Source organism: Rhinoderma darwinii, chromosome 3, assembly GCF_050947455.1.
Source record: "Rhinoderma darwinii isolate aRhiDar2 chromosome 3, aRhiDar2.hap1, whole genome shotgun sequence".
NCBI classification, from domain to species: Eukaryota; Metazoa; Chordata; class Amphibia; order Anura; family Rhinodermatidae; genus Rhinoderma; species Rhinoderma darwinii.
In genome coordinates this window covers 176381378-176405487 of record NC_134689.1, presented here as the reverse complement: position 1 = coordinate 176405487, position 24110 = coordinate 176381378, and the positions used below count along the sequence as shown (strand labels likewise).

The window sequence follows — 24110 nt, the reverse complement described above, 5'->3', positions numbered from 1 at the left end:
AAAACTCCTCCCAGTCTTCACAATCGCCATTACACACAGTGTTGTTGGAGAAACAGAACAGCTATGGACCAAAATGAAGAGCAGCGCAGCAGTGTGGCATTACCACAGCCACGAGTAAAGGTGAGGAGGCGTGAGATGCGCCTCCTCATGAAGGTGTTGATCAACGTCGTGCGTCGACGTCGCTTGCGTCAGGTAAGTTTTTACAAACACTTTTTCTACGCTGCATTATCAAATGTTAGACAAAGCATTCATTTCTGTTCAATGCTTAATTTTTTTCAGGAGGAAGAGCGACGCAGAGAACGGCACCGTCGGTACTGGGTACACCCCATAAATTAACTTCGGCCACAGAGGGGACATATTGGACATCTCTACGCAGAACTGCGATGGTGAGATTTGTTTGATTTTGCCGTTGCAATTCAAAAAATATGTGAAGAGCGAATTATGATCATGTCCATTGTAGTAATAGATGATCTGATTCCACGGCATCCAGGCCATTAGCGGTGTTGTAACTACCATGGGGTACACTGCATGAGGGTGCCCGTGCCGTCCTCCAACACCGCCCCCCCCCCCATGCCTGTAGATGCCGCTAGCATCTGATATGGCCACACTACATTGAATAGTATGTGCTTCCTTGGACGCATATACTATTGAACAGTATGGTATAGCAGGGAGGAATCTCCCTGCTCTGCCATAGGCTAGAGGACATCTTTGTACTGCATCTTTATCATGTGCAGAGAATGGATCCCAGCATTTTAGCGGCGTGATGCCATCACCGCATCATGCCGGTCTATGCAAGGATCCCGTTGGTCTTGATGTTGTGGATCAGCTTAGTTTATTGCCTAGATGAGTATTAAATATTTTTAGTTTTTTTTGGGTGGCGTGGCTGTATGTCGCTATCTACAGTGGTATCTGTATGGCACTATCTACAAGGGGTAGTTGGGTGTTGCTATCCACAAGTGGGTTGTGACACTGTCTACTCCAGGGGGGGCTGTTATTTATGTTTGGCAGGGCTGAATGTGAAAACGACAGACATTAAATATAACTTACAAATGCTTAATCCATACTTTTTTTTTTTAATTTACAGCTATCCTGAGAAGTTTTTTGATTTCATCAGATTGACAATAACTGCATTCGATCGACTGGATGAAATCCTGCAGTGCCATTTGATGCGCCAGGACACCACCATGAGGAAGGCCATCTCTCCTACGCATAGGCTGCTAATCACATTGTGGTGAGTTTCAAAAGAAAACAAAAAAAAACTTGTGTGTTTTGGCTTCTTGACCATCGATTCAATGTGTATATTACTGGGTATGGTCAAGATAGGCTTGTATATACGCGATTGATCCTTGGTCTAATTTTATTCTTTCTCTCTCTCTTTTTCAGATTTTTGGCAACTGGGGAGAGTTACGCATCTCTGCGCCTGCAATTCCGGGTTCGTAAATCTACCATCTGCGGAATTGTGAGTAGTACATGCCAAGTGATCTGGCAGCACTTACAGCCGATTTCGATGCCCAGTCCGACCCAGGAGACTTGGTTGTGGGCAGCAGCAGGCTTTCAGTCTGTGGCCAATTTCCCAAACTGCATAGGCGCCGTCGACGGTAAGCACATACGTGTGAAGTAGCCACCGCACTCAGGATCACATTACTTCAATTACAAGAAGTACTTTTCTGTGGTCCTGATGGCGGTGGCTGACTCCTTGTATAAGTTTGTTGCTATTGAAGTCGGCGCCTATGGCAGTACTGGGGACTCCCGGGCGCTACTGACATCGACATTCGGCCAGCGAGTGCTGGTAGATCAGGTGACTCTGCCCCCTCCAAGACCTCTTCCGGGTACCACGCATCCATTCCCTTTCGTCATGGTAGGGGATGAGGCTTTTCCGCTGATGACCAACCTGCTGCGCCCATACCCACGAAGGGGACTGGATGCCCGGAAGAGAGTCTTCAACATGAGGCTGAGCCGGGCACGACGCTTCGTGGAGTGTACCTTTGGGATCATGAGTAGTAAGTTGAGAGTCTTCAACTGTGCAATGCAGTTGGATCCCGGAACAGTTGACATGGTTATTAAAGCTGCCTGTGTGCTCCACAACTATGCTCGGGACTATGACAGTTTGGACATTGGCGAGGAGCAACAGGCAGCTTTTCGTAACATACCTGGCAATTGTTTTTTTGGCCGTTCATCCAACCGTGCTGTACAGGTGAGAGATGGCTTTGCGGACTACTTTATGAGTCCCGAAGGTGCTGTGCCCTGGCAATTTGCATGTCTCAGCAAAGAGCAGCCTGTCCAGGATTGATGTTTCTCCTCGTGGGTCCCATCCAATCTCTCAGCATCCAGCCTGCTATCAAGTTTCTTCTTCCGGTTTTGGGTCCTGTCGATTACTTAGACTTTGATGTGAAGGCCGTGTATACTTTATTAAAAGTTAATTTTTGTTTGTAATACATGTGTTGTGGTTTTTTTCTCTGCTACGTTTCTATGAAGGCCTTGTCCACACGTAACAGAATTTGTTCAGCAATAGCAGCAGACTCTCCGCTGCAGAAATTCTGTGGACTTACCACATTAGAAATTGCCGTGGCCAAAAAAATAGACCATGCACGTCAAGATCGGCTTTCATTTTTTGGGCAGTGTGTGTATGCGATTTGTTCAATCTCATACACTTTGCTGCTACTGTATTCAGATGCGTATTTCCCATCCACATTTCTGTGCGGCAAATACGCAGCAATTCGGATACGTGTGGACAAAGTCTTTTCTGTCTGACCAGGACACTGCACAGTTGTGTTGTTGCTCAAATGTACCTTATGCTTCGTTCACATCTGAGCAGACACAAAGTGACACCGTCAGAAAACAGAGGTTTCCGTCTACATCACTATTAATTGAAAAGGTGACGGAGCCGATGCATATGGTTTACGTTTGGCTCATTTGTGCACAACATCAGTCATTCAATGCACAAAAGAGCTAAATGTAAACCACAGGCACCGGCTCCGTCACCATATCAATCAAAGTTGATGCAGACGGAAACCTCTGTTTTATGACGGTGTCACTTTGTATCTATTTATAGTCCCGTTCAGAGGGAAAACTCCCATGGAAATTAAGAACGGGACCCCAATACAGATCTGAAGGAAGGAAACCTAAATAGAGTGGATTAAGCATAATGTCATGTTTTCACATGAGGGACATTTATGAGCTATCCGCTAGATACAGTGAAGGAAATAAGTACTTGATCCCTTGCTGATTTTGTAAGTTTGCCCACTGTGAAAGACATGAACAGTCTAGAATTTTTAAGCTAGGTTAATTTTACCAGTGAGAGATAGATTATATATTTAAAAAAAAAGAAAATCACATTGTCAAAATTCTGTATATTTATTTGCATTGTGCACAGAGAAATAAGTATTTGATCTCTTTGGCAAACAAGACTTAATACTTGGTGGCAAAACCCTTGTTGGCAAGCACAGCAGTCAGACGTTTTTTGTAGTTGATGATGAGGTTTGCACACATGTTAGATGGAATTTTGGCCCACTCCTCTTTGCAGATCATCTGTAAATCATTAAGATTTCGAGGCTGTCGCTTGGCAACTCGGATCTTCAGCTCCCTCCATAAGTTTTCGATGGGATTAAGGTCTGGAGACTGGCTAGGCCACTCCATGACCTTAATGTGCTTCTTTTTGAGCCACTCCTTTGTTGCCTTGGCTGTATGTTTCGGGTCATTGTCGTGCTGGAAGACCCAGCCACGAGCCATTTTTAATGTCCTGGTGGAGGGAAGGAGGTTGTCACTCAGGATTTGACGGTACATGGCTCCATCCATTCTCCCATTGATGCGGTGAAGTAGTCCTGTGCCCTTAGCAGAGAAACACCCCCAAAACATAATGTTTCCACCTCCATGCTTGACAGTGGGGATGGTGTTCTTTGGATCATAGGCAGCATTTCTCTTCCTCCAAACACGGCGAGTTGAGTTAATGCCAAAAAGCTCAATTTTAGTCTCATCTGACCACAGCACCTTCTCCCAATCACTCTCAGAATCATCCAGATGTTCATTTGCAAACTTCAGACGGGCCTGTACATGTGCCTTCTTGAGCAGGGGGACCTTGCGGGCACTGCAGGATTTTAATCCATTACGGCGTAATGTGTTACGAATGGTTTTCTTGGTGACTGTGGTCCCAGCTGCCTTGAGATCATTAACAAGTTCCCCCCGTGTAGATTTCGGCTGAGCTCTCACCTTCCTCAGGATCAAGGATACCCCCCGAGGTGAGATTTTGCATGGAGCCCCAGATCGATGTCGATTGACAGTCATTTTGTATGTCTTCCATTTTCTTACTATTGCACCAACAGTTGTCTCCTTCTCACCCAGCGTCTTACTTATGGTTTTGTAGCCCATTCCAGCCTTGTGCAGGTCTATGATCTTGTCCCTGACATCCTTAGAAAGCTCTTTGGTCTTGCCCATGTTGTAGATGTTAGAGTCAGACTGATTAATTGAGTCTGTGGACAGGAGTCTTTTATACAGGTGACCATTTAAGACAGCTGTCTTTAATGCAGGCACCAAGTTGATTTGGAGCGTGTAACTGGTCTGGAGGAGGCTGAACGTTTAATGGTTGGTAGGGGATCAAATACTTATTTCTCTGTGCACAATGTGATTTTCTGTTTTTTTTCTTATATAATCTATATCTCACTGGTAAAATTAACCTAGCCTAAAAATTCTAGACTGTTCATGTCTTTGACAATGGGCAAACTTACAAAATCAGCAAGGGATCAAATACTTATTTCCTTCACAGTATGTCATTAATGTCAAGACAGATGCCGTTTCCAGGTCTTGTACGCACACCTTACATTTATGACATATTCCGTAGATGTATCGTAAATGTGTCTCGTGTGAAAACATTAAAAACACAATTTAACGTTAAAATAAATAGACACACACACAATGTAACAAAATAATTAAATAAAACTTTATTACAAAACAAGTAATATCAAAACGGATCCCTTACCATAATTTACCGCAATTTTAAACTTGGCAACAAAAACAAAACATGGGCAACTTCACCCAGAGGTGAACTACAAATTGTAATACCGGGGTGGTGTGGTGGGGTTTGAGCATGAAGGATGTTGTCCAGTGCTGCGAGGGTGGTAAGAGTCAAATGTTTGGTAACATTGTCGGTCAGCATTGGGCTGGGGAGGAGCGGGGTAAGTGGTATACTGGGGTTGGCGGTGGGTGGCGGTGGTGGGCGCGCCCGATAGTTGAGTCATATGGAGCTGTATGTCCTGCCGGAAATGGCTAAGAAAAACACAGAGTTCCGGCAGGGAGGGGGCGTTACAGAAGTCTGCCGCCACGGCGTGACAAAAGGCAATAAAATGATCTTGCCTATCTGTTGGCATCTTTCGGCAGGAAGATGCCAACGTGTACCCAAAAAAATCTAATTTGTCATCGCCGTCCACCCTCTGGATAAGGGAGATGGCCTCGGACTCCACATCCAATTGCCTGTCCCTTACCCAGGGGGTCCTTCTGCGCACCCGTGTGGAAGAGGTGCTGGTAGGGGGGGCGGGATCACTGACCTGGGTGGCCACAGGGGGGGCCTCACGCTGAGACACTGTCAAGGTTGAGGAGATAGGTGTCTCATCCCCCAGCGGCATGTCTGTGGCCACCAAGTATCCCGCAAGATGATCTTCCCCCTCCGCTTCATGCTGGGTCGATGTTGAAGGAGTGGGTTCCCTCTCTATCTGCTGCTGCTCATCTTGGGTGGCAGGGGCCTCTGGCTCGTGAAAATTGGCAGCAGTTCTGTTGAAAAAAAAAAACCATTAAGTACCTAGGAGAATTGGTTTGGGAAATTAAAACATAGGCATTAATACTTACGGCCGTTGTCCCCTGCTAGGCAAGATGAACAGCAGCTCTTCGTAATGAGGGACCTTAGGTTTTTTCAATGGAGAGGTCCCACTCCTCTCTGTCTTCCGCACCTCATTCATAAAGCGGTCCCGCACACTCTTCCATCGTTTTTTTACATCGTCCGCTGCAACGACAAAAAAACATTTCAAAATAGTTGTTAAAAACACATAGCATGTGGAAAAAAAAATGCCAAAAAAACAAAAACAACTCACCGTTACGAACTTTTTGTGCAGGTGAAAGACTGCTCCAGTCCTGGTACAGTGCCTTGCAGATTGCTGTCCATGCATCCTCACGGACATTACGGTCACTATACCCGTCGGCGCCCTTATCCCATAGGCAGGGATGTGACTGGACCTGTAATAACATATAATTGAAACGTCAGTTTATTTACTACATGCAAACACAAAGTAAAAAGATTAGCGCACATGCATCATCATTGAAATCAATGGTGATGCAAAGGGAATTTGTGCTTTCTGTTTGACTTTCCGTTGCGGGGTTCCACAACGGAAACCTCCGACGGATGGGACCCCTGAACGGAAAGCCAACGCAGATGTGAAACAGCGCAACACTTGCACAACTGAGGCAAAGTAAAAACATTAGCGCACATGCATCATCATTGAAATCAATGGTGATGCAAAGGGAATCTGAGCTTTCTGTTTGACTTTCCGTTGCAGGGTTCCACAACGGAAACCTCCGACGGATGGGACCCCTGAACGGAAAGCCAACGCTGATGTGAAACAGCGCAACACTTGCACAACTGAGGCAAAGTAAAAACATTAGCGCACATGCATCATCATTGAAATCAATGGTGATGCAAAGGGAATCTGTGCTTTCTGTTTGACTTTCCGTTGCGGGGTTCCACAACGGAAACCTCCGACGGATGGGACCCCTGAACGGAAAGCCAACGCTGATGTGAAACAGCGCAACACTTGCACAACTGAGGCAAAGTAAAAACATTAGCGCACATGCATCATCATTGAAATCAATGGTGATGCAAAGGGAATCTGTGCTTTCTGTTTGACTTTCCGTTGCGGGGTTCCACAACGGAAACCTCCGACGGATGGGACCCCTGAACGGAAAGCCAACGCTGATGTGAAACAGTGCAACACTTGCACAACTGAGGCAAAGTAAAAACATTAGCGCACATGCATCATCATTGAAATCAATGGTGATGCAAAGGGAATCTGTGCTTTCTGTTTGACTTTCCGTTGCGGGGTTCCACAACGGAAACCTCCGACGGGACCCCTGAACGGAAAGCCAACGCTGATGTGAAACAGCGCAACACTTGCACAACTGAGGCAAAGTAAAAACATTAGCGCACATGCATCATCATTGAAATCAATGGTGATGCAAAGGGAATCTGTGCTTTCTGTTTGACTTTCCATTGCAGGGTTCCACAACGGAAACCTCCGACGGATGGGACCCCTGAACGGAAAGCCAACGCTGATGTGAAACAGTGCAACACTTGCACAACTGAGGCAAAGTAAAAACATTAGCGCACATGCATCATCATTGAAATCAATGGTGATGCAAAGGGAATCTGTGCTTTCTGTTTGACTTTCCGTTGCGGGGTTCCACAACGGAAACCTCCGACGGATGGGACCCCTGAACGGAAAGCCAACGCTGATGTGAAACAGCGCAACACTTGCACAACTGAGGCAAAGTAAAAACATTAGCGCACATGCATCATCATTGAAATCAATGGTGATGCAAAGGGAATCTGTGCTTTCTGTTTGACTTTCCGTTGCGGGGTACCACAACGGAAACCTCCGACGGATGGGACCCCTGAACGGAAAGCCAACGCTGATGTGAAACAGCGCAACACTTGCACAACTGAGGCAAAGTAAAAACATTAGCGCACATGCATCATCATTGAAATCAATGGTGATGCAAAGGGAATCTGTGCTTTCTGTTTGACTTTCCGTTGCGGGGTACCACAACGGAAACCTCCGACGGATGGGACCCCTGAACGGAAAGCCAACGCTGATGTGAAACAGCGCAACACTTGCACAACTGAGGCAAAGTAAAAACATTAGCGCACATGCATCATCATTGAAATCAATGGTGATGCAAAGGGAATCTGTGCTTTCTGTTTGACTTTCCGTTGCAGGGTTCCACAACGGAAACCTCCGACGGATGGGACCCCTGAACGGAAAGCCAACGCTGATGTGAAACACAGCGCTAATGTGCACAGGCACACATGAAAAAACATTGAATACTCACTTCATGTATCAGTTTCCCGACGTTCAAGTCCATACGATGGTACGCCACTTGAGACATTTTGGTACCTGAAATGTAAAAAACAATATTTAGTAAAATGAAGCTCATTAAATATTTTTTTTTAAAATAAAAAAATAAAAAAAATATACAAATAAAAACACATCTGCACACATGTATGGCATGTATGTCAGATGTGAACAGGAACCAGTAATTGCACTTACTTTTTCACTCGGATGGTGCTTTTCAAATGGATGATGCTGCTGTCCCCAGGGGAGTTCTTCCACGATGTGGATTTCCAGGAAATGGCTGCCTCCCGTTTATGCCAGCCCCTTTTTGGGCTGGGCTTGTGTTTTACACACAAGCGTTTTTTGTGAAATACAGCGTCAAAACAAGCCTCGAAAACTTGAGACGCTGTTTTTCAGCCTCCCATTGATCCCAATGGGGTTTTGGAGGCGGAAAACGCCTGAAGATAGGTCATGTCGCTTTTTTTTTCCTCGAGGCGTTTTTAACGCCAGCAGGGAAAAAACGCCTCCACATCCCATTGAAATCAATGGGAGTCAGTTTAGGGCCGTTTTTGATGAGTTTTTTGGCGCGGAAACCGCGTCAAATAACTCGTCAAAAACCTCAGTGTGAACATAGCCTAAAGGAGGAAACCCAGCGTTTGGTGATGTCCATGGGTTCCAGACTTCAGGCAGTCATTGCCTGCAAAGGATTCTCTACAAAGTATTAACCCCTTACCGCGATTGGGCGTGACTGTACGTCCAGAAACCAAGTGAGTTCCCGCACACGGGCGTACAGTCACGCCCTGCAGATAAAGCGAGCACAGGAGCTGTGCACGCTTTATCATCAGCGGCTGTCAGCTGTTATACACAGCTGACATTCCGCTGCGATGGCTGTTACCGCCATTTAACCCCTTCAATGCGGCTGTCAATGACGTCCGCCGCATTGAAGTGGTTTACAGAGGGAGGGAGCTCCCTCTGTACCCTCCGGGCCCCCCCCCCGCGATGAATCGCGGGTGGCGATGGTTGCTATGGCAACCAGGAAGCCATTGCTAGGCTTCCTGGTTGCTCAGGTACGGAAGCCTATTAGGTCTTGCCCGAGGCAGGACCTAATACGCTAACTGTCAGTTGAAGAATGACAGTTACGATGCACTGCACTACATAAGTAGTGCAGTGTATTGTACCGGGGATCAGAAGACCAGATCTTGATGTCCCCAGGTCAGTGTAAAAGAAAAAGTAAAAAATGTAAAAAAAAATGTGAAAGAAAAATAAATAAATAATGAAAACAACACTTGCCCTGTTTCCCTGATCAACTCCTTTATTATTAGAAAAAAAATGAAAACATGAAAAAAAAAACGATACATAATAGGTATCGCCGCGTTCGGAACGGCCTGATCTATAAAAATGTCACATTATTTTTACCGCACGGTGAACACCGTAAAATTTTTTCATAAAAAACAATGACAGCATTTTATTTTTTGGTCATCTTGTCTCAAAAACAATGTGATAAAAAGTGATAAAAAAGTTGCAAGTAACGCAAAATGGTACCAATAGAAACTACAGTTCGTCACGCATAAAACAAGCCGTCCCGCAGCGCTATCAACGAAAAAATAAAAAAAGTTATGGCTGTCAGAAAATGGCGACACTAAAACATGATTTTTTTAGAAAAGAGTATTTTTGTGTGAACGTAGTGAAACGTAAAAAAACGATATCAATTTGGTGACGTTGTAATCGTTATCGACCCGCACAATAAAGTTAACATGTTTATACTGCACGGTGAACACTGTAAAAGAAACAAACAAAAAAAAACATGCTAGCATTGCTGTTTTTTGGTTTCCTCATCTCATCCCAAAAAATGTAATAAATAGTGATAAACAAAAAAATCGCATGTACCCCAAAATGGAGCCAATAAAAATTACAGCTCGTTCCACAAAAAACGCGCCCTCACACAGCTCCGTCAACGGAAAAATAACACGTTATGACTCTCATAACGCAATGATGCAAAATGACGGCCCAGACTCATTTTTAGGTCCACTAGAATTTCACTAAATACCCTACATCGTCATTTGCTGGACCTTGTAGATGCAGCGGAGATGAGGAAACTTTAGGGCCTTGTGCAGCTTATAGGGCTAATGAAGAAGTCAAAGATTAGGCAACACTGGAGCGCAGATATTTTGTATAATACCCTAAAAACCCGGCCTGTGTATAAAGGATTGGTTCAAAGCGTACCACACCAATCCATGGATTATTCATTCTCCCCATTATTACATCATCCTATTATGCCCTGATGCACTCCGCCCAGTTTACATATACCCTGATGTACTCCGCCCAGCTTACATATACCCTGATGCACTCCGCCCAGTTTACATATATCATGATGTACTCCGCCCAGCTTACATATACCCTGATGTACTTCTCACAGCTTACATATAGCCTGATGTGCCCGCACATATTACATATACCCTGATGTACTCCACCCAGCTTACATATACCCTGATGTACTCCGCCCAGCTTACATATACCCTGATATACTCCGCACAGCTTACATATACCCTGATGTACTCCGCACAGCTTACATATACCCTGATGTACTCCGCCCAGCTTACATATATCCTGATGTACTACGCACAGCTTACATATAGCCTGATGTACCCGCACATATTACATATACGCTGATGTACTCCTCACAGTTTACATATATCCTGATGTACTCCGCACAGCTTACATATACCCTGATGTACTCCGCCCAGCTTACATATATCCTGATGTACTACGCACAGCTTACATATAGCCTGATGTACCCGCACATATTACATATACGCTGATGTACTCCTCACAGTTTACATATATCCTGATGTACTCCGCACAGCTTACATATATCCTGATGTACTACGCACAGTTTACATATACCCTGTTGCACTCCGCTCAGCTTACATATGCCCCCACATTATAAGATAAAATACCACTAAAACACCAACCAAAATCTGCGCTTCAAAAGCCAAATGGTGGTCCAACTGAGCCTGGCAGTGTGCCGAAACGGCAATTTATGATCACATATGGGGTATTACTGTATTCTGGAGAACCCTCTTAACAATTTATGGGATGTGTGTCTACGGTGGTACAAGCTGGGCACAACACATTGGGCACTGAAATGGCATATCTGTGGAAAACAGCAATTTTCAATCTGCAACTTCATTTTTGCAAAACACTTGTGCGGTCAAAATGCTCACTACACCCCTAGATAAATTCTTTGAGGGATCTAGTTTCCAAAATGGGGTAATTTATCGGGGGTACCACTGTACTGGTACTATAGCTCAATGCAACATGGTGTAAAAAAACGAATCATAAAATCTCCACTCCAAATACTAAATGGCACTCCTTCCCTTTAGAGCCTTGCTGCTTGCCCAAACAGCAGTTTATGACCACATGTTGGGTATTTCCGTACTCTGGATAAGTTACTTTACAAATGTTGGGGTGCTTTTCATCATTTATTTGTTGAAAAAAATAAAAATTTTGAGGTAAAGCTACATCTTATTGGAAAATAATGTGATTTTTCATTTTCACTGCCCAATTATAATGAAATCTATGAAACACCTGTGGGGTCAAAATGCTCACTACACCCCTAGATTAATTCCTCAATGGGTGTAGTTTGCCAAATGGAGTCACTTTTGGGTAGTTTCCACTGTACTGCTACCTAAGGGGCTTTGCAAAAGCGACATGGCGCAAAAAAAACAATCCAGCAAAATCTGCTCTTCAAAAGCCAAATGGCACTCCTTCCCTTCTGAGCCCTGATGTGTATTCATACAGTACTTTATTACCACATATGGGGTATTTCCGTACTCTGGAGAAGTTGCTTTACAAATGTTATGGTGACTTTTCTCCTTTATTTGGTGAGAAAATGAAACATTTTTACCTAAAGCTACGTTTTAGTGAAAAAAAATGAAATTTTTCATGTTTACTGCCCAATTCTAATGAAATCTATGAAACACCTGGGGGGTCAAAATGCTCACTACACCCCTAGTTGAATTCCTCTAGGGGTGTAGTTTCCAAAATGGAGTCACTTTTGGGGGGTTTCCACTGTACTGGTACCTTAGGAGCTTTACAAATGTGACATGGTGCCGAGAAATCAAACCAGCAAAATCTGTACTTCAAAAGCTAAATGGCGTGCCTTCCCTTCTGAGTCCTGCCGCTTCCCCAAACAGCCGTTTATGACCACATGTTGGGTATTTCTGTACTCTGGAGAAGTTGCTTTACAAATGTTGGGGTGCTTTTCATCATTTATTTGTTGAAAAAAATAAAAATTTTGAGGTAAAGCTACATCTTATTGGAAAATAATGTAATTTTTCATTTTCACTGCCCAATTCTAATGAAATCTATGAAACACCCGTGGGGTCAAAATGCTCACTATACCCCTAGATGAATTCCTCAAGCGGTGTAGTTTTCAAAATGGGGTCTTTTTTGGGTGTTTCCTTTTATTTTTGCACCACAAAACCTCTTCTAACCTGACATGGTGCCTGAAATATAATTTAAGAAAGGGAAGGCCCAAAAATCCTCTAGGTGCTCCTTTGCTTCTGGGGCTTTTGTTTCAGTCCAGTAGCGCACTAGGGCCACATGTGGGAGATTTCTAAAAATTTCAGAATCAGGACGATAAATATTCAGTTGTGTTTCTCTGGTAAAAACCTTCAGTATTACAGGAAAAATGGATTTATATGGAATTTCTGCAAAAAAAAAATGAAATTTTCAAATTTCCCTTCCACTTTGCTTTAATTCCTGTGAAACGCATAAAGGGTTAAGAAACATTCTAAATGCTGTTTTGAATACTTTAAGGGGTGCAGTTTTTAAAATGGGGTGATTTGTGGGGGTTCCTAATATATAAGGCCCTCAAAGCGACTTCAGAACTGAACTGGTCCCTAAAAAAATAGGCTTTTGAAATTTTCTTGACAATTTGAGAAATTGCTGCTAAACTTATAAGCCTTGTAACGTCCTAGAAAAATAAAAGGATGTTCAAAAAATTATGCCAATCTAAAGTAGACATATGGGAAATGTTAGCTAGTAACTATTTTGTGTGGTATAACTATCTATCTTACAAGCAGATACATTTGAATTTAGAAAATGCTAATTTTTTGCATATTTTCTCTAAATTTTGGTGTTTTTCACACAAAAATATTGAATATATCGACCAAATTTTTTCACTTACTTAAAGTACAATATGTCACGAGAAAACAATCTCAGAATCGCTTGGATAGGTAAAAGCGTTCCCAAGTTATTACCACATATAGTAACACACGTCAGATTTAAAAAATGAGGCTGTGTCATTTGGTCCAAAAGTAGCTGGGTCCTGAAGGGGTTAAAAAAACACATTTTATTTATGGTAATGTTAATTTGTCCAATTACTTTTGAGCCCCTGAAATGAGGAGGTTGTGTAGAAAAATGGTTGCAATTCCTAAACACTTCACAGGATATTTTTGTTCGACCCCTTGAATTAAAACTGAAAGTCTAGACTTCAATTGCATCTCAGTTGTTTCATTTCAAATCCAATGTGGTGACATGCAGAGCCAAAATCATGAAGAATGTGTCACTGTCCAAATAATTCTGGACCTAACTGTATGTACCCCAAAATAGCTAGTAAAAAAGCAACGAGTGAGGAATGTCCTTACTATAAACATTGTGTATTTGGGCTTTTTCTAACTGAATTATTATTATGGTATAATGTAACATACTGTATATGCAAATACACATTTTTTTAAATGTTTATTGAAGTGTAGCATTTTAAAACTTAGCATTTCAGTGGAAATAGAAACGCAGGTGTTTTATGAATGTAAGTATTCACAAATGGCTCGATTTTAAGATTTGAAGGGAGGATGCAGCTGCTATGCTGACAATATTTGCAAAAAAAAAAAAAGAAATCAAATAATATTTCTATGGTTTAAGTGATTTATTGTGAATAAACCTAAGTTTCTGCATATGTGACTATTCAATGAAATTCCTTGGAAGCATCACTCATTTTTGCATAGCTGAGCAGATCTAAGAAGACTTCTTCAAAATGAAAAAATGTACATCTGGCAAGCACCTTGTTTGCATCTATGTACCTAACACTTCTGTGCTTTCTGTGTGTAAACTTGAATTTAATTTCAAAGTAATTACAGCTTTTTAGCTTTGCATTATTACAGCAATGCACCAACCTCAGCATTTTATTGGTATACTTTGAAAGTTGTTTTGTGGCTCCACTGTAAGTTTATGATGACATTCTAAAAATAAATAACCTGTAGGGTTTCCTCTATATAGAAGAAGAAGATGAAAATATTACTGAATAATGGTTGTTTAAAAGAGAGACGGTTCAAGTGTTCATGAAAAACTTTTACCGAATTTCATTGTTACTGAGTTGCAAAACCAATTTTCAGGACGAAATTGTGCCATGTTCTATTGGACCCCGTATTACAGAGCTATTCTCCTCTAGGAACATTTCTCACGGTAAACCATACGGCAACACAGGTGCATACGGTTCTGCAATCTGCATGAGACCTTAGACCGACAAATAGCTTTAGATGTACAGATTAACTCATTGCAATTTTGTTAACTTTGAGTAATAATCTATGTAGCTAGGGCAACAAAAAGAAAAATGCAGATTGAATTGTGGATACAATTTTTGGTCATACTGTATAAAAAATATCTCCATTATTAGCCTAAACAGCAAATAATAAATAAATGCTTCTTCGCTACATTTGGTAAGACACAAGACTGGAAAATGATAAATTGTTGCAGTGATGAGTTCCATCAACCTTTACAAGTCAGAAAGTACACATTTTCTGTACAAATAAAGTGCACTCACAGTATAACTTTTAATACATAATTACTCCTTCCATATTGCTTTATTACCAAATCATATTTTAATCTAAAACTAATACCATGGCAAATGCATACATTTTCCCAGTCTCCCATGAGTTGCGTTATGCCAAAAAAAAACAACACATGGCCTTCTATATCTGCAGCTTCTAACTTGATACTCAGCTCATTGGTATAGCAAAATACATATCAATCTATGGCATTGAAAAATATTTATTTGTGACAATTAAGACTTGCATATATGTATAACACCTTTCATAACCTTCTCTGCAGTATGAATAAAAGTACAATGTCTTTTGTAACGACTCCAAGCAGCCATATAAAACAGAAGCAATGACATCCGCATTCCAAAAAAATAGAATCTTAACATTATCCCATAGTACAAGCACCAGCAACATTTCGGCTCTGTGACCTTTTTTAAGTAGTCATATGTCTTTAAAGGGGTTGTCCACTACCATATAGGTCATCAGTTTATGATCGGTGGGGGTCCGACACCCGGACCCCACACCGATCAGCTACTCTGGCTGCCTCCGGGCACTGGACATCCATGCCGGAAGAGGATGGCTTCAGCCACGGAATAGCGCCCGAACTGCAGAACTGCAGCTTTGCTCCTATTCAAGTGAATAATAGCCGAGCGACAGTTCAACAGCACGGCCGCTTTGCAATGTACGGAACCAACTGCTTCCAGCTCCGTACATTGTATACTGTGCAATAACATTTGGTGCCCGCAGGCAGCCTGAGCAGCTGATCGGTGCGGGGTTTGTGTGTCGGACCCGCACCGGTGATATACTGATGACCTATCAGGTGGATAGGTCATCAGTTGTACGGTAGTAGACAACCCGTTTTGATAATATTTATTTTTTATGGTAGTGTATACCATACAATAAGTTCAATTCATGGCCAGCTTGGAAAAGTTCATTCAGATTTTTTAATTTATCCAAACTGTATTCCACTTCCCCACTCACCAACTACTTTGATCCCTTTGCAGGGCAGATTTAAGTACTAGGTACTTTATACTATGTTTTTCCCTGTAAGTTGTATAAGGGTATGTGCACACGACCTCTTTTCAGACGTAATGGAGGCGTTTTACGCCTGAAAAAACGACTCCAATATGTCGGAAAACATCTGCCCATTGCTTGCAATGGGTCTTACGATGTTCTGTGCAGATGAGCTGTAATTTTACACGTCGCTGTCAAAATACGGCGCATAAAATGACGGCTCGTCAAAAGAAGTGCAAAACACTTCTTGGGACATTTTTGGAGCCGTTTTCTCATAGACGCTATTGAAAACAGCTCCAAAAACGGCCGTAAAAAACACAGCGAAAAATGCGAGATGCTCAAAAAAGTCTGAAAATCAGGAGCTGTTTTCCCTTGAAAACAGCTCCGTATTTTCAGACATATTTTGTTAACCGTGTGAATATACCCTAACTGTTATTAAATGGTCAAACTAAGAGTACATTATTTATAAAATTCAATAGTTATAATGAATTGTCTAAAATGTAGATCATTCACTATACTATGCTGCCCTATTCCAGGTCCATGGGGGTCACTGTGACAATGTATGTTTTTTTTTTTTTTTTTCATTTTACCAGGAAATTGTGTTACCTATGTTGTACTCATTATGAGTTACAGGCCTGTTTTATTGCGTCCATTCACAGTTCAGCTTGCTGCTTTTGGAAACAGTCACCTTGTATAATGGAGTGGGACAGTAACAGTAGCCTTTCCTTTATTGGATTCCTGTGCATGGAGTGGTACTTTCCTTTCAAGAACTCTGTAGAAGAATTGGGCTAGCCGGAAATGCTGTAACGCACCATCAGTATGATACGTAATGCAATTTGTTTGTAAGGTCACTCAATTTTTATGTTGATTTACCCTTTTACTGCCACTAGGTCTGTCATGGCCATCAAACGCTCCCAACCATGCCTTTAAAGACCTTGCTGTGTACACTGGGGCATACTTATGCTGGAACAGAAAAGGGCCCTCCCCTAACTGTTTCCACAAACTTGGGAGCATACAATTGTTCAACATGTCTTAGGGCCGGTTCACATCAGCGTTCGCTTTCCGTTCAGGGGTTCCGTCTGAGGTTTCCGTTGGGTGAACCCCTCAATGGAAAGTCAAACGGAAACATTTGTTTCCATTTGCATCACCATTGATATCAATGGTGACGTAAATATTGCTAATGGCTTCAGTTTGTCACCATTCCGGCAGGTTTCCGTTTTTGTGACGGAATCAATAGCGCAGTCGACTGCGCTATTGATTCTGTCGAAAAAACGGAAACCTGACGGAATGGTGACAAACTGAAGCCATTATCAATATTTCCGTCAGCATTGATATCAATGGTGATGCAAACGGAAGATCAGGTTTCCGTTTGACTTTCCGTTGAGGGGTTCAGCCGACGGAAACCTCAGACGGAATCCCTCAACGGAAAGTGAACGCTGATGTGAACCGGCCCTTAGTATGCTAAAGCATTAAGATTTCCCTTCACTGGTAATAAGGGGCCTAGGCAAACCCCTGAAAAATAAACCCCATACAATTATTCCTCCTCCAAAAAAACTTTACAGTTGGCACAATGCAGTCAGGCAGGTAACGTTCTCCTGGCACTCGCCAAACCAAGACTCATCAGACTGGCAGATAGAGAAGGGTGATTAGTCACTCCACAGAACACGTTTCTGCTGCTCTAGAGTCCAGTGGTGGCGTGCTTCACACCACTCCATCCGACGCTTGGCATTGTGCTTGATGATATAAGGCTTGCACAGCTTCTCGGACAGAAAAATCCATGCCTTGAAACTCCCGGCGCACAGTTTTTGTGCGGATGTTCATGCCAGAGAAGGTTTGGAACTGTAGCTATTAAGTCAGCAGAGCGTTGGCGACTTTTATGCACCATGAGCCTCAGCACTTGGTGACCCTGCTCTCTCCCTTTATGTGGTCTTCCACTTTGTGGCTGAGTTGCTGTGGGTCCTAAATGCTTCCACTTTGCAATAATACCACTCACAGTTGATTGTGGATTATCTAGGAAGGAAGAAATTTTATGAACTGAATTGTTGCAACTGTGGCATCCTATTATAGTACCACACTGGAATTCAGTGAGCTCTTTAGAACGACCTATTCTTTCGCAAATGATTGTAAAGGCAGAATGCAAGGCTAGGTGCTGGATCTTATACACCTATGGCAGTTGTATTTAAATGAAACACTTGAATTCAATGATTAACCCATTTAGTGACTGCCCATAGGTGTTTTTACCGCAGTCACTAACGGCTTTATTCTGATGCATTAGCCTTTTTACAGTGCTGCATCAGAATAAAGTGGCGCCGCCGGGAGCAGCAAAAGCTCCCTATTCTCAGCTACCGGAGGTAGCTGAGGGATTGGAGCAGACTTGCTCGACCAGGCGGAATCGAAATGAGCATTGTTCTCGCCGTTTAACCCCTCAGAAGCGGCGGTCAATAGTGGTTTTAGAGGGAGGGGGCTCCCCCTGTCACCCCATCGGCACACCCGTGATGCAATCGTGGTGTGCCGATGGTTTTTATGGCAGCCGGGGGCCTAACAAAGGTCCCAGGTCTCCCTTTAGTGAATGTCTGTTAGGCCACGCCATGACCTAACAGATGCTTGTCAGTTTTTCGCAGACAGTCAATAATATACTGCAATACAGAAGTATTGCAGTGTATTATAAAAGTGATCAAATGATCGCATGGTAAAATCCCCTAGTGAGACTAAAAAAAAAGAAAAAACTTTAATAAAGTTTATAATAAATAAATAAAAATCCCCAAGTAAAAAAAAAAAAGAAAAACTCATTTTTCCCCCTTTCTTATGAAAAAAAGTTACACATATTTTGTCCGTAACAACCCCAACTATAAAACGATTACATTATTTACATTAGTAAACGCCGTAAAAAAATAAAAATAAAACAATGCCAGAATTGCTGTTTTCTGTTCATCCAGCCTTCAAAAAATTTGATAAAAAGTGATCAAAAAGTCGTATTTACTCCAAAATGGTACCAATAAATATGTCAAATCGTCTTGCAAAAAAAAAAAAAAGCCCTCGTACAGCTTTGGCAGCAGAAAAATAAAAAGGTTATGGCTCTTAAATTATGGCGACACAAAAACAAATAATTAAAAAAAAAAAAGTGTTTTTACTGTGTAAAATTAGTAATACATAAAAAAAACTATATTCATTTGGTATCGCTGCAATCATAATGACCCACTGAATAAAGTTATGTTATTTATACCACTCCACAAACTGCGTAAATTTAAGACGCAAAAAAGAATGGCAAAATTGCTGGTTTTTTTTCTATTTCCCTCCAAAAAAGTTAATACAAGGTAATCAATAAATTATATGTACCCCAAAATTGTGCTACTAAAAAATAAAACTTGTCCTTCAGAAAACAAGTTGTTATACAGCTACGTCAACAGAAAAATAAAAAAGTTCTAGCTCTTTGAATGCGACAATGGAAAAACACAAAAAAATTGCTTAGTCATTAAGGCCTAAATTAGGCTGGTCACTAAGGGGTTAAGAGCTGTGTCCCAATACCACTCTCTCTTTTTGTGTGTGTGTGTGTGTGTGTGTGTGTGTGTGTGTGTGTGCATATATATATATATATGTGTGTGTATATAGTTATATGCTGCAAAGTAGGAATGCTTTCAAAGATAGAAGTGTTAATAGTTATTTCATCAATTAACCAAATACAAACTGAATGCACAGAAGAGAGATCTAAATCAATACAATTTTTGATGTGACCGCCCTTTGTCTTCAAAACAGCGTCAATTCTTCTAGGTACACTTGCACAAATTCATAGATTTTGTAGGATTATAGTCAGGTACATGATTAACCAATTATACCAAACAGGTGATAATGATCATCATTTTCATATGGAGGTTGAAATACAGTCATTGACGGTAACAGATACAGCTGTGTAGGTAGCTTAAAATGGGGTGAGGAACAGCCAAACTCTGCTCCAAAGGTGAGTGGTGTAAAACTGTTTCATGTCACAGGTCCACCATGTCAAGACTGAGCACAGCAACAAGACACAAGGTAATTATACTGCATCAGCAAGGTCTCTCTCAGGCAAAGATTCAAATCAGACTGGGGTTTCAAGATGTGCTGTTCAAGCTCTTTTGAAGAAGCACAAATAAAGAGGACCGTATACGCAGTGGTCGGCCAAGGAAACATAGTGCAGCAGATCAAAGACACATCATGCTTACTTCCCCTCGAAATCAGAAGATTTCCAGCAGTGACATCAGCTCATAACTGGCAGACACCAGTGGGACCCAGGTACAACCATCTACTGTTCGGAGAAGTCTGGCCAGAAGTGGTCTTCAACCGACTCGACTATGCACAAAAACATAGGAAGTGGGGTGCAGAAAAATGGCAGCAGGTGCTCTGGACTTATGAGTCAAAAATTTGAATATTTGGCTGTAACAGAAGGCAGTTTGTTCGCCAAAGGGCTGGAGAGCAATACAATAATGCATGTCTGCAGGCAACCCTGAAGCATGGTGGAGGTTACTTGCTGATAAATACAGGCAGATACTTATCCATCATGCAATACCATGCAGCAGCATGGAGGCAGCAGGACAATGACCCCAAACATACAGCCAATGCCATTAAGTAGAACTAGGAGCCTTTGAAGTGATGATATGGTCCCCACAGAGCCCTGATCTCAACATCATCGAGTCTGTTTAGGATTATATTAGATGACAGAAGGATTTGAGTAAGCCTACATCCACAGAAGATCTGTAGTTAATTCTCCAAGATGTTTGGAGCAACCTCCCTGCCGAGTTCCTGCAAAAACTTTGTGCAAGTGTACCTAGAAGAATTGATGCTGTTTTGAAGGCAAAGGGTGGTCACACCAAACATTGATTTGATTTAGATTTCTCTTTTGTTCATTCACTTTGCATTTCGTTAATTAATAAAACAAACTATTAACACTTCTTTTTTTTTAAAGCATTCTTACTTTGACACACACAGACACACACACACACACACACACACACACACACCATTAATATATTTTGCATTCTATATAAGTGTTAAGTCAAGTTTAGATAATGCAGTAATCTAATTGAAAAATGTATCTACCTGTAGAGCATTACTTTAACATTCACTGCAAAACCCTATTTGTTTAAATGAGTGAAGGCTTCATTCCAATACCTTTAATTTAACACTTTAATTAAATTACTTTGCCTAATCCTACATTAAGCCCTTTGGAAGGAGCATAATTTATAAACGAAAGGTTTCCCTAGAGCGACTTTGATAAATCAAAGGTTTAAATGTACAATTATATTATTATTGGCAAAAATTGACCATTCAGTGATTGAATATGCCCGACTTTGATTTAAACTGATGCTCATTGAAGGTCTTTACTATTATTGCTGAGTGGGTGTGAATTAACACTGAGGTTAGTAATTAGCTTACATACTATACATGCTAATCAAATGGTAATACTTATGAATGAATTTTAAAAAGCCTGTCCACAAGTTAATTTCAGTTTTGTACAATTCAGCAGCATTTGTGACTCTTGAAGATTAAAATATGACTCCTCTGATGAGATGAAATAAGCAGGTTCTATTTTCATCCAACCCCATGACGCTGTTTATATGCCTCATGATTGCATTTTCCCCTATTCCAGATATGTGAAGCCTACGTTTTCTATACAACATGAAAACATTTCCCCCTTATCATATCTCCCTGTGGACAGTAGATCATTCTGGGCAGACGTAAAAAGCAACATATTTTTATATTGGAGCTTGTAATGGAGTGATTTTTGTGTGAAATAAGATATACTTGAGCAGGTAAAAGCAAAATATCTAGAAATTTATAGAGGACCTGTCATCTCTTATGACATGTCCGTTTTTATAAATGCTTGTATTCCCCATGAAATTACAATGAAATAAATTGTTAATTGGGTGTTACCAGTTGGGGTGTGTCCCTACACGGACTGACAATGTCCAATCAATGCTATCAGACTATGTAGGGACATGCCCCTTTGACAAGTGGAATGGCAACACCCAGTTGTCAATTTATTCATACATTTCTAGAATGCCATGAGTAAGGACACAGGACGTGTCAGAAACGCGTAGGCAAAATTAACCAAGGCAATTTCAACCTTCCCCCTTCTACTCAACTCTGTACTCTGTTATATTATTAACCATTCTTTTTTAAGTGTGATATACTACTAATAAAAGTGGAACGTCGGTTCCTTTTACCTGCTTCAAGCGCTGGATTCTAGTTCTGTTTCTTCCTTTATGACTTACAGCTCCTGAACTTAGAGCAGTCTCCTGAATAAAGCTGGGATCGGAAAACATTCCGACCCCAGCTGTTTAACCCTTTGATCGTCACAGTCCGTGACCACGGCATGATCAAAGGGAACTCCCCTCTTTGATTGTGTCACTGGAAACCCTTTGATGCGATCAAAGACCAGGAAATCCCTGTGCAGTCAGCCCTGGGGTCCTAGAAAGGCCCCCAGAGCTATCTGTTCAGTGTGCCTGCAGTTAGGTCACACTATGTGCTTCCCTAACAGAAGCCTGTGTCATAGTGACACAGTGTAATGTATTAGCATACAGGTGTATTCTAATACATAAGTAAAAAATAAAGGTGTAAATAAAGTTATCCCATAATGGGATTTTTTAGATAAATAAATAAAAAGAAGTCCCTCCAAAAAATGTCATTATTTTGCATAAAATACATTTTATTGCCCATACATTATATAAAAACAAAAAACCTACACGTATTAGATATCTACACAACCGTCATAACCTGAACAATTAACTTATTTAGTGTGGAACATGAACGGGATAAAAAATACGGGATAAAAAATAACCAAAACAAATTATACAGAGAATCGTTTTTTCCTATATTCATGCCATAAAATAAATTATATGACTTACACAGTGAATTTTTTTGATCCCTAAACTGCACGAAAAAAAATTCTCCTGCATAACACAAAGCCTCATACAGCCATCTCAATGAAAAAAAATAAAAAATTTATGGCTGCTGAAAGACAGAGAGGCAAAAATGGAAACATTTAGCAGGTCATTAAGGTGTTAAACATAAGTTATATTGTTATTATTGGAAACCGTCCGTTATCAACAGGAACAACCGTATAATGCAAAGTTGCAAACATTTTTGAAATTGTTCCTTGCTGTGTAAGGCCGTATTCACATGAATGGGTGTTTTTCACAGCCGATTTGCATCCATGCGGGACCCGTTTTCACTTATCCCTCAGACTTGAGTCTATTGAGGGATCTGGGAAAACGGACAAAAATAGGACATGTCCTATTGTTTCATGGGCCGTTCATATGGTCCGTTAAAAAAATAGCCGTGTGAATAGACCCACAGACGTGCATTGACTTTAATTCAGCTGTGTGACGGCTGTTAAGAAAAATAGCCGTCGCACGGCCGATTGTCCCCGTCGTATGAATAAGCCCTGAGTGTAAGGAAACTGTTTTGCTAGTTTAAGGAGATGTCAGGCCTCACGCACACATTAGAGGCTTTATACAAGGCACACAGAGTCACTAGTGGGTCCATACTACAGGGATTTAGGGACTTTGTGTGCTGCCATATGATGCTTCTAGGGGATAATACCGCCATGCACATGGAGCATGCCACTATACTTTTCTGTCGGACACATTAGTAATGTGTCAAAAAAAAACAAAACACTTTGTTTCCGTGTGAAATTGAAGGAGTATGGATGTACAGTAAAGCCCCACCTGTATGGGTGCCCTATCTTGGCTCTATACAACACGGAGCCGTAATATGGCCATGTTCGAGAGGCCTTTGTTTCTTTATTATCCAGTTTGATCCAGAGGTCTGCCAGTTTGAATACAGTCTGCCATGTATAAAATAAATCATAAGATAATAAGAAAATGTGTGTTTTTTGTATTTCATAAGCGGGAATTCACATGTGATGTAAGACTGCGTATTTTGTTTGCGAATAATTTACGCTGCAGAGAATTACTTCATGTTATTCATGAAAAAAGAACGAACCTCAATTCATACATGACGTAATTTACCATGTGTCATTTTGTCTGGTATGGAAAATCAAATATTCAAGCTGCTCAATTCATTCCTATGGACAGTGATTTATCACAGCGATATCACAGCCATTTTTTTTGTAGTGCGATAAATAGCCCGAACCTAATGCATTCATATGGACAGCGATTTATTACTTACTACAAAAAAAAAAATCTAGGTC

The 24110-nt window shown here is 41.4% G+C and overlaps 1 protein-coding gene across 2 annotated transcripts in view; it reads left to right on the top strand.

The window, feature by feature from the left end:
* The window catches only part of IMMP2L (inner mitochondrial membrane peptidase subunit 2), a 1017993-nt gene that overhangs the window by 616987 nt on the left and 376896 nt on the right, over positions 1–24110 (top strand). The window lies entirely within an intron of this gene.